Consider the following 14,955-nt stretch of genomic DNA (forward strand, 5'->3'; position numbering starts at 1 on the left):
TTTTTTAGGGAATTGAGTAGTTTGAACCTGGGACCTGTTGCTGGTAAGGAGACGCCAGACCACACATGACATGTAGAATTCAGAAGAGTTCAGTGAGACTGGCGATGATATAACCAAATATTAAATGATCTCAGCGTCAGCTCCACTGCACTTCCTGTAAAAGAATCTTGATACTAACTAAATATAGTGGAAAGGGTTCAAGGCTTTCCTATTTTTAGTTAGCTGGTAAAATAACGTCGAAAAAGCAGTTAAGTTTACCATTGGAAATTTTATTCTACTCACAAAACATCGTTTATAAATTGCAATATTGATAAAAGGAAATGTTTTAATACAGGATGGTAAAAACCAACTGCGTTCAACAAAAATGTGAACGAATATTCCCTGAATGGGTTTCCAAGTTCTACAATCGATCGAAGGATGACCTATGCCATATCACATCTATAATCTCGGTTTAATTTAATTTTCACAAAAGAGAAAAACTATCAAAATGGTCTACAACTATAAAAATGGTCTACAGTGACCCTCAATTATCTTTAATTACTTATCTAACTTGTTGTAAATTACAGTGGCAGATGTGGCTTCTCAATAACTATACAAAAGAAAAATCATCGCGTTTCAGATCTATTCTTCAAGTGGCAAATGTGAACACCATGAGTTTTAATTAACGATCGACACTAGTATTACGCAAAAAAGGGGTGTAACAGATGAGTCTTCTGCAGTTCTGAGTGAAGCCTTATGCGCTCAAAAATGCAGCATCACGTGCGTTCATTACCTTGTCGGTGTTTAAGCAGCGTCAGGGCGGCAGCGGCCGGCGCAGCAGCCATCCAGCTCGCCGTCTCAGAGCCAACTCCTAACTTCTCCTTACTACAATTTACCGAAGTTGGTTTAAAAAAAACTATCTGGCTGTGTTTTCATCTGACCAATCAGGGTCTTAATGTTAACCTTAAGCTCCGCCTACAAAAATTCTGTCTATCCAATGAGAAACGTTATACTTTTCGCGGTGGGGCAATGTTTTTAAAGTTTGCAACGTAACAGAGACGCTAAAAAGTCTCACGCTAAAACCTGCAGCTAGTGTGGTCCTTTTAGCGTTATCGTAAGATCTATACTGTTCTTCTGGAGGGCTCTATCTTTTAACATGGGCTGGGGGGTGGTCCTTAACGTACCTGAGACACGAAAAAGTCTCACGCTAAAACTTGCGGGTGGCAGTGGCCCTTTTTGTGTTATCGTAAGATCTATACTGTTTTTCTGGAGGGCTCCAGCTTTTGACATGGGCTGGTCCTTGAGGTACCTGAGACGCGAAAATGTGCGGGTTGTGTGGCCCTACTGGTTAGCTGGCGCCATAGGTGTCCAGACCTTCCCTTATCGTAGGGCTTTCTAGCTTAAAACGGTTCTGCTCTCGGCTTCTGTCCTCGTTTCTCCCCTCGGAACTGCGTCTGCCTCACGGTGGGAAGGTACGACATGCATTTAACCATTCTTGTGTTAGTCTGTGGCATTCCATTTGCTCACTCGTTACTTGTATTACTTTGGTTAATATAATGTCACGATTTATTCGGAGCTATGTGACATACTAGTAGATTTGCTTATTATGTCAGGGTTTTCATGGAATGTGTAGGAATTGCCTGACACCTTACAATTCCTCCTATCAAGTGTGATCGAGATACCTTTCTAAGTTTTTTGTATAACTCAATTCGTTTACTCATACACAGTGAATGCATAATCAGGGCTTCAGAATCCCTCCCACATTTATAAATGTTCTTTAGCCTATATTGTCTTCAACATTTGTTTGGGAGCAGTTATTAATTCAACCATACCTGTAGTGGTATTTCCAGCAACACGAGTGCCATCAGCAGCAGTAGCTATAGTAGTAATAGTATAACTAAAAAATAATACACACTACTTTCACATATTGGCGATGTTGGTGTATTATTGGTCTTTTTGCTATCAGATGTTTTGTTATTGCATAGTATTGTTACCCTGTGCGGCTCTTGTCAGCCTCATTGTTACTATTGTTTGTTTGTTGCTGCAAGGCCCATGCTGTTACGAGTATGACTCGTTTAGTGCTGCACAAGCTGCTGTTCGAGAGACACTCAAAGCAAGAGACTCAGTACGTGAAAATGCAGATAATTTTGTAAGTGTTGTGGCTCAGTGGTTTGAAGAAGATGATTCTAGCGAGGAAGGAAATGTTTTTGAAGATGCAAGTAGTGAAGAATCAGCCAATGAACCTGCAGATGTGAATATTGAGGCAGATGACAGTCCTTCCGATAATATTACTTCATTCGAGTCTGAAAATGAAGAACCACCACAAGAAGGTATAGAAGACCACACATGCACTAGTCGGAATGGAACGATTTGGAAATTAGATCCTCCTGCAACTTTTTTTACGCCTATCCATAATATCGTAAAGAAGGCACCTGGTCCAACCTGTGGTTTGAAAACCTGTAAACCTAAGGCTGCCTGGGACCATTTCATCTCCAAGGAAATACTAGAGGAAATCATCAACTACACAAATATTTAAGGCAGAATAGTGGCTGATTTACATGGAAAAACGTTTCGCTTGCTGGTTTTCTTGGTCTTTTACTGCTTTCTGGCGTTGAGAAGAGTTTGCATGTCCCTATTAGAGAATTATTCTTGGTCTTTTACTGCTTTCTGGTGTTGAGAAGAGTTTGCATGTCCCTATTAGAGAATTATTCTTAAATAAAAAGGCAAATCCTACATATAAGGCCACCATGTCAGTAAATAGATTCGAGGGTATAAGGAGAATGATTAAATTTGATGACAGGCGTACCCATGAAGCTCGATCTGCAGCTGACAAACTTGCAGCTGTGCGCTATGTATGGGAACTATTTCTTGACAAGTGTAGAAACAGAATGATTTCCAATGATTCGCTCACAGTTGACGAACAGCTAATCCCATTCCGTGGAAGATGCAGCTTCACTCAGTATATGCCCTCTAATTCAGCCAAGTACGGCATAAAAATATTTTGGTTATGTGATGCTACATCTGCATATGCTTTAGACGGAACTGATTACACGGGAAGGAAGCCCCGTGAACCGATTCAGAAAAATCTTGGATTGAATGTGGTGAAAGATCTTGCTAAATGCATTGAAGGATCATCAAAAATTAATACTTTTGACAACTTCTTTACCAGTGTGCAGCTCGCAGAAGAGATGCTTCAGAAGCAAATTACAGTGGTGGGAACAATCAAACAAAATAAACCAGAAATTCCTAACGAGGTGAAACCATCTGCCTCAAGAGCGACTCATTCCTCTTTGTTTGCATTTAGAGGTGACATTACAATGGTGAGTTATGTTCCCAAAAAGAAAAAGTGTGTAGTTCTCGTTAGCACAATGCATCACGACAAAAACATTGATGAAACTCATGCAAAAAAGAAACCCGATATAATAAAGTTCTATAACTCTACAAATGGTGAAGTAGATCAAATGGACCAGAAAATTCGTTATTACACTTGCAAGAGACAAACAAGAAAATGACCATTTGCATTATGGATGAATATGATGGACGTCGCAGCAATGAACAGTGAAATTTTGTTTTCCGCCCAACGTCTGACATACCATAGTAGAAGAAGTGATAAAAGGCGTATGTTCCTAAGAGATTTATCAGAGGAAATGGTAAGACCACTAATTGAACTTTGTATTCAGATCCCTAATCTTCCAAAGAGAATCGTTGATGCCATGCAAAGATGTGGTGTTCAAAAAGGTCATATTGCAGAACCAACTACCAGTTCCAGGAAAAAGAAGATGCAATTATTGTCCATATAATAAACACAGAAAAGTGCTATGACATACATTAGGTGTAAAACCAACTTTTGTGAGGAACATAGCGGCATTCTTTATGCTTCTTGTTTGTCATATGTTGAAAACTAAGAAAAATGCAATTTTATGTGAACAATGAATAAAACATTTTGTCAAAATACTGCCTATATACATAATATTGTGAATAATGAGTATGTTTTAATTGAAGAAATTGGTTGTAATAAATGTTACAAAATGTAAACTGCAACTTATAAGTGAATTAATAAAATTATTTGTACATGTTGTATGTAAATGGATGTAACTAATAAAAATTCACTCTTAAGAGTTTTTTTGAAAATTTATAAAATGTTAATCAGGCCCACCAGATCTTGTTACTGTATTTAGGAATCTTTCAATATGACAATAAATTTAACAGAAATAAATTTAACTCCAAAGAATAATTATATGAAAAGAGGAAAATTTTTAAATAGGTCAGGGCCTGGGAGGCCCTGCATATACATTCATGAGTGTTTTCGGCACCATGCATCCTAGGGTTAACTGCCCAGCATGACAGGCGCAATGCCGCGAAGTGCGCTCGCATAGCTACAAACCATTTTACACAGTTACCCATATTGCACTGGCAATTAAATCTTACAAACTACTATACATATCAATAAATACGGAAAGACTCTTACTTGTTTACACTGCTCTCCCAGCGAGGACATGAACTTGAATGTTAGAAAATTAAACAACCTGCAACCCATCAGTATATCACTACGTACCCCACATAATGTCAAATACAGAGAGACTCGTACTCGATTACACTGCTCTTCCACCGAAGACAGGATCTTGAATATTATTACTGCGCAAAATTGATCTCCAACCCAGCAATATATCACTCTCCGCTTATCTTCCAAACTATACTAGTTTCCTTATGTTGTAACTGTCTTTTATTTAAAATTATCCACCATATGTCGCGTCTTAAGGTATCTGCAGTAATAAAATTATTTACTTCGTACGATGTGCAGTTTTCTGTGAGATAACGGTATTCGAGAGTGGAATATCAATTTCCACTGTTTGTTTGGAGTTGCCGAGTAAATGTCTTCACAGATGTGATAAGTTTCTAGTTATCCAGTGCTTTGCAGCACGTCCCAGTTTGCTAATGTTTCGGATTTGTAGAGAAATAATTTCCAGCCTATATCTTGTGAATTATGTTGCGCTAGCGATCAGTAGGATGCTGCCTAGTGTTTGATATCCAAAAGTACCACGGAAATGGTATAATATTATGGCGAACCAAGTGAAAATATGTGTGTTCTTGTAGTCCCCGAGTCTGGAGATGTGTGTAAAAAAGCACGGAAGTAAGGAAGCAGGTTAGGACCACGAACAGTAACGTGCATGTACCAAGGGGAAAAGAGCCCGAATTTTTAGAACAGTTATGACAGTGACTGCGGTCAACTGAGGGTGCTCTGGTCGCACGTTGGGGGTCGCTAACTTGTGATCGTCGGTTGAGGGAAAATATCTAGTGCTGTGAGGAGTATATACGGTACTGTCCGTCTTTGCGTTATATGCACGAATGAAGAAAACGGACGATTTTTTTTTTTTCATGCAGGATATCAATTGTATATATACTACATCGACACGGTACACGGTGATATATTGCTGGGTTGTAGATGGGTTTCGTGCACTAATAATATTCAAGATCCTGTCCTCGGTGGGAGAACATTGTAAACAAGTAAGAGTCTTTCCGTATTTGGTGATATGTATGGGAGCTTGTAAGATTTAATTGCCAGTGCAATATGGAGAACTGTGTAAAATAATCGCTGAAAGTCTCGTCAGCAGAAGGAAAAAAAGTGGTTGGTGCTTCGATACCGGGGGCATCAGTAATTCGGCAGGTAAATTCGATAAGAGCCAATCATAATGTTCGATTCATTCACACCCTTTGAGCTGGGATATAGGAAACTCTACATAGCGAAGGAAACGTTTGTCTCTGTTGAAAGCGGGAAGGGTAGCACATGATGGATGGAATACCACGTTAGGTCCATGAGGAAGACTGCATTCGTTGTTATTCTGCACTACTTTAGTAAACAGGTTCTGTTTCCGTGCATACAAGCTGAGACATCAAGAAAGCCAGCGCTAACTATTTCTGTGACACTATAGATTTTTGCAAGTCCTACTCGGTTCTTATTTTTGCATAGTCATGTGACATCAGCATAACATTGAGAACCTTGTTAGATACGCTTGTGATGGTTTGTACCAATGCGTGCGCATTTCGTGGCATTGCGTCAGTCATGCTAGGTGGTTAAGCACGGTTACACGCAAGGCGGTATATTAACTACATACAGTGGCTATCTGTGAGGTAACAGCGCTCCCAGCGGAAGCAAAGAGCAACACCGGCCGCCATTTTTTGAAACGTCTACATGTCAGTATATTTACATTTGGTGTGTAGTACTGGCGTTATAAAATCACTGTTTTCCGGCTGTAATTTGTTTTAAAAGTCTTATAGACCGATCGCGAATCATGTCCAGTGTATGTGTAGCGTACAATTGGGCTTATAGAAGTGATAAAACAACTGGAATATCATATTTCAGGTGAGTATCTAAATGCTTGTTGTACTTAGCGGCTTGTGCATAATTTTCGTGTTTAAGCTGTATACAAAATGTATATAAGCTATTGTAGACACGTCTCTTTATTTTTAGATTTTCTCTGAAAAAGAAAGAGCTGTTAAGTCGGTGGGTACCCAATATGAGGCGAGATGAGCCAACTCAATATAGTTACATATGCTCGTTTCACTTTGAAGATAGATACATGCATAGTACAAACGAGGGAAGGCGACTTCTGGCAAACGCAGTACCGACAATATTTACTTTTGCTGACAATCTGAAGAAAACAACTATAGTATAGAGACAACCAAGGAAACTGCCTGTCAGTGAAGAATCAGCTTCCTTATCAAATGAACCAGGTAAAATAGTTTTCCTGTTATTTATTTGCTATATGGGTTATGTGTGAATTTTACTATTAATCAATGCATGTTTAAAGAAAAATAAAGCTTAATGATAATACTTCATTTTTGGAGGTGAAAGAGTGAATCAGAATGATCATACAGATCATTCTTATGGTTTGCCTAGCCCCAAAAAATTGAAACAGAATTATGAGGCACTACAGAAAAGGACTGAGAAGCTGAGGAAGCAAGCGGAACATGCAAGGCGAAGTGTTTCAAGAAAGAAGAAACAATTTATGACATATGAAACAGTGGTTTTAGGCCTAAATAAGAGACTTCAAGACTGTGCTTCTGAAGTGATAGATTGTGACAAAAATAGCGATATTCTGAAGCACTTTTTGCAATGCAAAACAAATGTTCACTTCCTGAATATCCTAAAGAAATCAGACAGTTTGCCCTTAAACTCAATTTTTACTCCTTCAAAGTTAATAATTATTTGAGGAAGTCTGTTAAATTACCCCATCCTGTGCTGTCAATTGGTCGTTTTTGGACCTACTGAACTATTTAAATTTTTTTTTGCTCTAATCTATGTGGAATTGCAGCGAAATGATCTGCAACATCTCGTAATAAACTTTTCAATTAATCGATGTCAGAAGTGTGTTTCATTTCTTTTAGCCTTCATCACTATATGTTCTACAGCAGAGAAATCAGACTGCCAGTGCAGAATTTTTTTTTTTTTTTTTTTTTTTTTACGCCATGCGTGGTAAACAGTAACAATATTCAGTATTAGCAGACGACGTGTAGGCTGCACCTTGACGCTACAAGACACGGCGGCTCAGTTTCCAAGTTTCTTCAAAGATGGCGGTGCCATAGCCAGTCTATGTTGTTTATATAGGTCGTTGGTTACACGCATCTCTCATATCGTGCTAGGAATAATGTACCCTGTGCTACTCTGTCATCAATGGTAAAGACACGTGCTGCCCAGAGGCATCGTGGTATGAGACTGGCGTCAGCATACCTTGGAGTTCTGTGGCTTCAAATAACCCAAAAATTGAAAGAAATTTCATTTGCATACGGCAGCGGCACTTGGCTGTGAGGACATGCTCACTCCTAGAACACCAGCGCTCCCACCCAGTCGCGTCAGCTGCAGTGCCTAAGTGATCAAGTATTTCGAGAGGAATTTGCGGTCTAGTCGACAGGGGGAGGCGGTGGATGTTTGTTTGCATTGATGGCATATCTGTTGAATTATTTTTTAAATCTGTCTGTAGGCTGAGATATTCGTTATTTGGACATTTTACGATTTCATGTCTGCACACCTGTGTACTGCATTATTCAGGAGGAGTTTGCACGTCTGAGCTGAAATTATTTCGTAAATTAGTAGTTGTTTGCATGTCTGGAGAGCGTTATTTAGAAGTAGTGTACGGGTCTGTGGGCTGTGTGGCGTGACCCCAAGCAAGCGTTTTGTATCAGTGTGATAAATATACTCCACCCATAAATCAACTGTTCCAAAACAAATAAATTTCACACCTTCCTTACTCTCCCCAGCAGCCCAGCGCAGGCTGAGTCACTTTCGTGCCATTTTCCCCCTCCAGACCACCATCTAGGATTATGTCACAGGAGGGATGACAGCTCCCTCTGGTGGCAGTATTGTGTACTTACGTCCAGCACAGGCATACTCGCTTTCCCGCCATTACCGCCCGCTATCTTGGATTACGTCATGAAACGGATGACAGCATTCTCTGGTGGTGGTACCCTGTACTAAGTCCAGACCTCGTGGTGAACACACTGTTTGCCGCCATCTTGGATAACTGTACTCGCATGATCAGCTGACATCATGACTGCCATCTTGGACTACGTCGCGGAATGGACGACAGTGCCTCTGCTGTCGGTGCAGTATACTATGTCCGTTGGAGTGCAGAGCTCGTGGCGAACACACTGTGTGGCGGTGCTGTCTCTAATTGTTTAAATAAAGACTGGTGCATGATTTTAATAGTTGACTTTTAGCAAGAATGTTTGGAGAGTCTTTTAGATAGATTATTATTTTGGCAATTTAGGAGTTGTTTGGCTCTCTGGACGTAAATGTATTGTATTATTTACAAGTGGTTTGTATTTCTGTAGGCTGTGCAGTGCATTATCCTGACAGTTAACAATTACGAAGTACATGTGTAGAGTTTTTATACATGAGATATTTAGGAGTAGTTGGTAGGTCTGTATGTTGTGTGGCATGTCAGTGCCTGTCTTCTGTATCGCTGTGATAAATATACTTCATCCCTAAGTAAATTATTTCAAAATAAATAAAGTACACTCCTTCCTCTTTCCACCTTTTTCCCACCAGTCCCTAGGAAGAGGTGGCGGTTGGGAGACTTAGGTTAGAGTTGATAGCCCAAGTGATCTATCTTTCTGCGATTTTCTTAGGTTAGGAGAGGTAACTGTGGTGTGATGCATTATCCTGTTGGAAATTGAACTTTCCACCAGTTTTCTTGGGGGGGGGGAGGGTCTTAAGGTTAGTGGAAGTAGCCCAATTGACCTATCTTTCTGCCAAAATCCGCCATCTTCAATGATGTAATGGCTGCCATCTTGGATGACGTCATGCGCTGTTCCCAAGACTACATGTCGAACTTGCATGACGTCATCGCCGCCATCTTTGCTACATCTGGAAAAAACGGAATGTGGGGCCGCACCGCCCTTGTTGCACTACTCATAAGCACCAAGTTCTTGTCTGGGTATGATAAAGTGTTCAGCTTGCAACAAAACAGTGTTATATTTACATTTCTGTAGTGTATTGTCAATATCTGATATAATTTATTAGTGTTTGTTTCATTGTGAATACGGGGCCAGAAATGTTATAAAATGATTGTTGAAGTATATAAGGTAATTAGCACTGTATTCCATTCTTATAAACGTATGTGTTAAAATCAGAAATATTTGTGAAATCTTGTCTCTACCTGAGGATGCGACAATTTATTATACTGAAAGAGTGGTACCTAGTTAACGAAATTAGAAGCCATTTAGCCTGTGTACTGACAAGCTTTTCCCTGCTCTTTTCCGTTTGAAGTACGCCTTTTCTTTGGACCGAGGTACACAGAAGACATACCGAATTGGGAGGAGTAGCCACATAACACCGATTCATTGAGATGATGCAATAGTGCACTCCTCATTGTTTTAAAATTTTGTGTGAATTTGCTGCAATTTATGGAGGAAGGCGATAATTAGTTGTTATGCAGTAATTAGTCGTCCCATGTAAACTGCAATCGTGAATGCAAGATATTTTCAAGCAAAACTACAGTGCTGCAAGATTTGCACAGTGGTTCCACATTTATAAGATAATACGTCTTGTCTGATATATCTAAATAATATTAGACATGAAAAGACTGTGGAAGTTATTTTGTATTATATTCTGAACTGCACTACATAGGGGACCGTTTTTCGGAATGGATTCACAACATACGCAAATTCACCATTTTCATACTAATGATCTGCCTTCAACCTGCATAATTAATTAATCCTAAATATATCGATGATCTTTACTTTCAGTAGCATAAAACTGTATTTGCATGCAACTGAGGACTAGTGCATTACTGACCCATATATCGGATCAATAGACATCTTTACTCTACAGTATATCTCTAATGCCGTTACTCAGCAATAGCAGCGTGCCCCAGCTGCCTCATTTACGAATGCTGTGCATCAGCCTCGTGATGAGCGTGTTCCTCATTGCGGGTTTTGAAAGTTTAGTGCAGCCACTGATCAGCATCTAAGGCATCACGCCAAGCCACTGTGGCATGCCACACTACTGACACTGGAAGTCTGGAGGAGATCATTTGGTGTACGGCATTTTAAGGAGACGTGGTGCAGTGAGAGGTGACGCCAGTGACAGACTATAGCCGGCTGTACCTGAACAACTGGCTGTTGGCGACTTTGTTCACTGCATAGCCTGCTGAACACCTAAGAAATTGATTTGGTGAGAAACATCTTAAGCCACTCAGTTTCAGTTGTTGTGTGTTCCGCAGCCACTGTCTTGCGTGTTTCCATAAGACGAACCTTAGCTAACAAAATTAAAAAAATCGCAACAGTTATTGGACAAAGAGTACTTTACTCTTTGCAGCCGGTTAGAAAATAATCTAATTCCATCTTATGGCATACAGTAAAGCGTAAAAGAACTAAGGTTGCCTTCCACCCTACGTTTCCTGTGGAACGGAAGTTCCGTGGCCTAATTTATTAGACAGGGTACATAGGGACCTGGCACCAAACATCGCCCTGCTCCTCTTGTCAGAAAGAAACATAACTGATATGGATGTGTAGCAGACTTACTGATTGCAGCAGACGTTTTGGGGCAAACGTATTCGCCCTGACACGCAAAGAAACGTGTCCTAATCTAGCTTTGATTCAAGAGAAGGAGAAGCTGAAAGCTGAGCTATTTACTTCGTCGTTGGATGAACTTTCTTTACGTAGATAAATCAAAAGTGTATCCATCGCTGAAGCCGTTTTTCGGAAAATGTTTTACTATTTGTATAAAAAATTATCTATCACAGTTTTTGGATTCGATGCCTTTTCGCTATTTAATTGCTCAAATGATTGCTTACAGTTCTTCGAAATTAGGCAACTCATTGCCTATTGTTCGGAGAATGTGAACCGAATTGTGCGAATTACGAATATAAATGTGAGGGAATCAGAAATGGAAAGTCTTTTTATTCCTATTTGATATGGATCCTGATGGTTTGAATAGGCTAATCTTTTCATAGGTTTGTCATTCCCGCTAGATTTACTGAATTCTTCGGTGAAGATGGGTTGTGCAAATTCATTTCCATTAATGTCCATTTTATGCTGCACTATCTTAAAAGCTATCGATGAACTTAAAGTGGATACATTCAGTTATGTGACGTACTTGGTTAGAGTTACTACTCTTCAAGACAGTTAGACAGTCGTATGTATTCACAACAACTCCGCCTCTTCCATTTATGGCACCAACAGCAGAGTAAACACGTGTTGAAAGTAAAACGTTTTACTGCTATAGTAAAATCAGCTGTCAGCTGGAATTTTAGAGCTGCTAACTGCAAACTGATAACATCTGTAGAGATTTATAATTGGCATATAAAAAGGAACCACTTGTCATGTTTACATTATTATATTCACAAGGCATTCTTCTTTTGTACAAAGCTAATCCGCGCCCCTTAAAATGCCTAAAAATTTAGAAGATACCATTTTGTGAAGCACTAGCTCTGCACCTGCGAAATTAACAAAAGGGATCTCCTGTAATGCCAATGTTATTTCCCCCATGACGGCAAGACGTTCTTTTAAAGAAGACTGTCATCGATCGCTTTTAATGAAAATATTGACTCTTGTCAGAATCGAAGAACTTTCAAATCCATACATGGTTACACATAACCAACTAAATTACTACAATGTACATAAAAACCAGAATACTTATTCTATGCGTAAGAGATGGAAAAGAGCCACCGTGGTACAACAACCGAGTTAGAAAACTGCTGCGGAAGCAAAGGGAACTTCACAGCAAACATAAACATAGCCAAAGCCTTGCAGACAAACAAAAATTACGCAAAGCGAAATGTAGTGTGAGGAGGGCTATGCGAGAGGTTTTCAATGAATTCGAAAGTAAAGTTTTATGTACTGACTTGGCAGAAAATCGTAAGAAATTTTTGTCCTATGTCAAAGCGGTAGGGATCAAAACAAACTGTCCAGACACTCTGTGACCAAAATGGTACTGAAACAGAGGATGACAGACTAAGGGCCGAAATACTAAATGTCTTCTTCCAAAGCTGTTTCACAGAGGAAGACTGCACTGTGCTTCCTTCTCTAGTTTGTCGCACAGTTGACAAAATGGTAGATATCGAAATAGACGACAGAGGGATAGAGAAACAATTAATATCACTCAAAAGAGGAAAGGCCGCTGGTCCTGATGGGATACCAGTTCGATTTTACACAGAGTACGCGAAGGAACTTGCCCCCCTTCTTGCAGCGGTGTACCGTAGGTCTCTAGAAGAGCGAAGCGTTCCAAAGGATTGGAAAAGGGCGCAGGTCATCCCCGTATTCAAGAAGGGACGTCGAACAGATGTGCAGAACTATAGACCTATATCTCTAACGTCGATCAGTTGTAGAATTTTGGAACACGTATTATGTTCGAGTATAATGTCTTTTCTGGAGACTAGAAATCTACTCTGTAGGAATCAGCATGGGTTTCGAAAAAGACGGTCATGTGAAACCCAGCTCGCGCTATTCGTCCACGAGATTCGGAGGGCCTTAGACACGGGTTCACAGGTAGATGCGGTGTTTCTTGACTTCCGCAAGGCGTTTGACACAGTTCCCCACAGTCGTTTAATGAACAAAGTAAGAGCATACGGAATATCAGATCAATTGTGTGATTGGGTTGAGGAGTTCCTAGATAACAGAACGCAGCATGTCATTCTCAATGGAGAGAAGTCTTCCGAAGTAAGAGTGATTTCAGGTGTGCCGCAGGGGAGTGTCATAGGACCGTTGATATTCACAATATACATAAATGACCTGGTGGATGACATCGGAAGTTCACTGAGGCTTTTTGCGGATGATGCTGTGGTGTATCGAGAGGTTGCAACAATGGAAAATTGTACTGAAATGCAGGAGGATCTGCATCGAATTGACGCATGGTGCACGGAATGGCAATTGAATCTCAATGTAGACAAGTGTAATGTGATGCGAATACATAGAAAGATAGGTCCCTTATCATTTAGCTACAAAATAGCAGGTCAGCAACTAGGCGCTACAGTCTGGACTCACGTGACCGCTACGGACGCAGGTTGGAATCCTGCCTCGGGCATGGATGTGTATGATGTGCTCAGGTTAGTTAGGTTTAAGTAGTTCTAAGTTCTAGGGGACTGATGATCTCAGAAGTCCCATAGTGCTCAGAGCCATAGTGCTTAGAGCCATAGTGCTCAAAGCCAAGTCATGGACTGTGCGGCTGGGCGTAGGTTCGAGTCCTTCCTCGGGCATGGGTGTATGTGTTTGTCCTAATTTAGGTTAAGTAGTGTGTAAGCTTAGGGACTAATGACCTTAGCAGTTAAGTCCCATAAGATTTCACACGCATTCGAACATTTTTGAATTGGGACCACAGTGAGCAGATAAGCAAGTGTCGCAATCGGTAGGAGTAATGCAGGGAAGCATGTTTCGTAACCAGTGCGTACTCTCACTGTGAATAGTTAGCTTTATTATCTGAGAAGGTGCTATGGGTAGCACTTGTGATGCACCACGAAATCCTTCGTCCTTCATTCTAACACACACACACACACACACACACACACACACACACACACACACACACACTAAATATCAACAATGAAGGAAAAGACAGCTTGTTTCTTACCGAAATGATGGTAGCGTGAGTGCCTACGTATTCGCATGCTCCCTTCATATTTATGCTCCACTGACGAAAAAAATACCAAAAACAAAAATTAATTAACATAGAGTAATCAAACTTCAGGAATACACTCGTGTACGTAACACATTTATGTGATTAACAATGCGGGATGACAGGTTATCGTACGCTCGAGGTTAGCCATTGCAAATGTGTGACGCTGGTACATTAACCCTTTGACCGGTGGAAGCGCACTACCTGCTTGGAGCCGCGGCCTGCGGGCTAATGCGGCTACCTGCGTTAAGTGCCTGTCTGTCCCTCGGAGCCGCCGCCGGGACAGGAGCGACCCGCGCTGCCCTCGACGTCCTGTGCTGAGTACCTCTGGACTGATTACGACTCCAGCAGATCCGACGTGAATTTTCCACGACTTTGAGCTTTAATATCTCGGGCAATTGTTTTTGTAAAGAAATCAGATTTTCCCATCTTGTACAACTTTATGCGTTCTCTTAAGGATAACAATGAAAAGAATTTTACTAGCCATATCGGGCCAGAAAGTTGTAGGTAAAATCCGCCAAAAAAATAGCCGCCTGAAAAGATTTCAAGGTTTGGCTTCTTGCATCTCCTGGACTAATGCTACGACGAATGTGGTACTTGGCATGTAGTAACCTAATAACACAAGGTTCTCAAATATTTCATTTGCGTAGCACTTTCCAGTACTGAATAAATTAAGCGCTAAATTGAAGATTTTGTAAAAACGCTAAAAATACTGTATTTTCGTTCTGATTTTACTAAAAAACTATGTTCTACAAAACACTCCAAGCTGTCAAGTGTAGTGTAACGACGCATATGACTCAATGATTTTTTAAAGAAATATGACCATGTGCAGACTTCGTCACCTACGTCGTTTACAAAACACTTCA

This window comes from Schistocerca gregaria, chromosome 3, assembly GCF_023897955.1.
Source record: "Schistocerca gregaria isolate iqSchGreg1 chromosome 3, iqSchGreg1.2, whole genome shotgun sequence".
NCBI classification, from domain to species: Eukaryota; Metazoa; Arthropoda; class Insecta; order Orthoptera; family Acrididae; genus Schistocerca; species Schistocerca gregaria.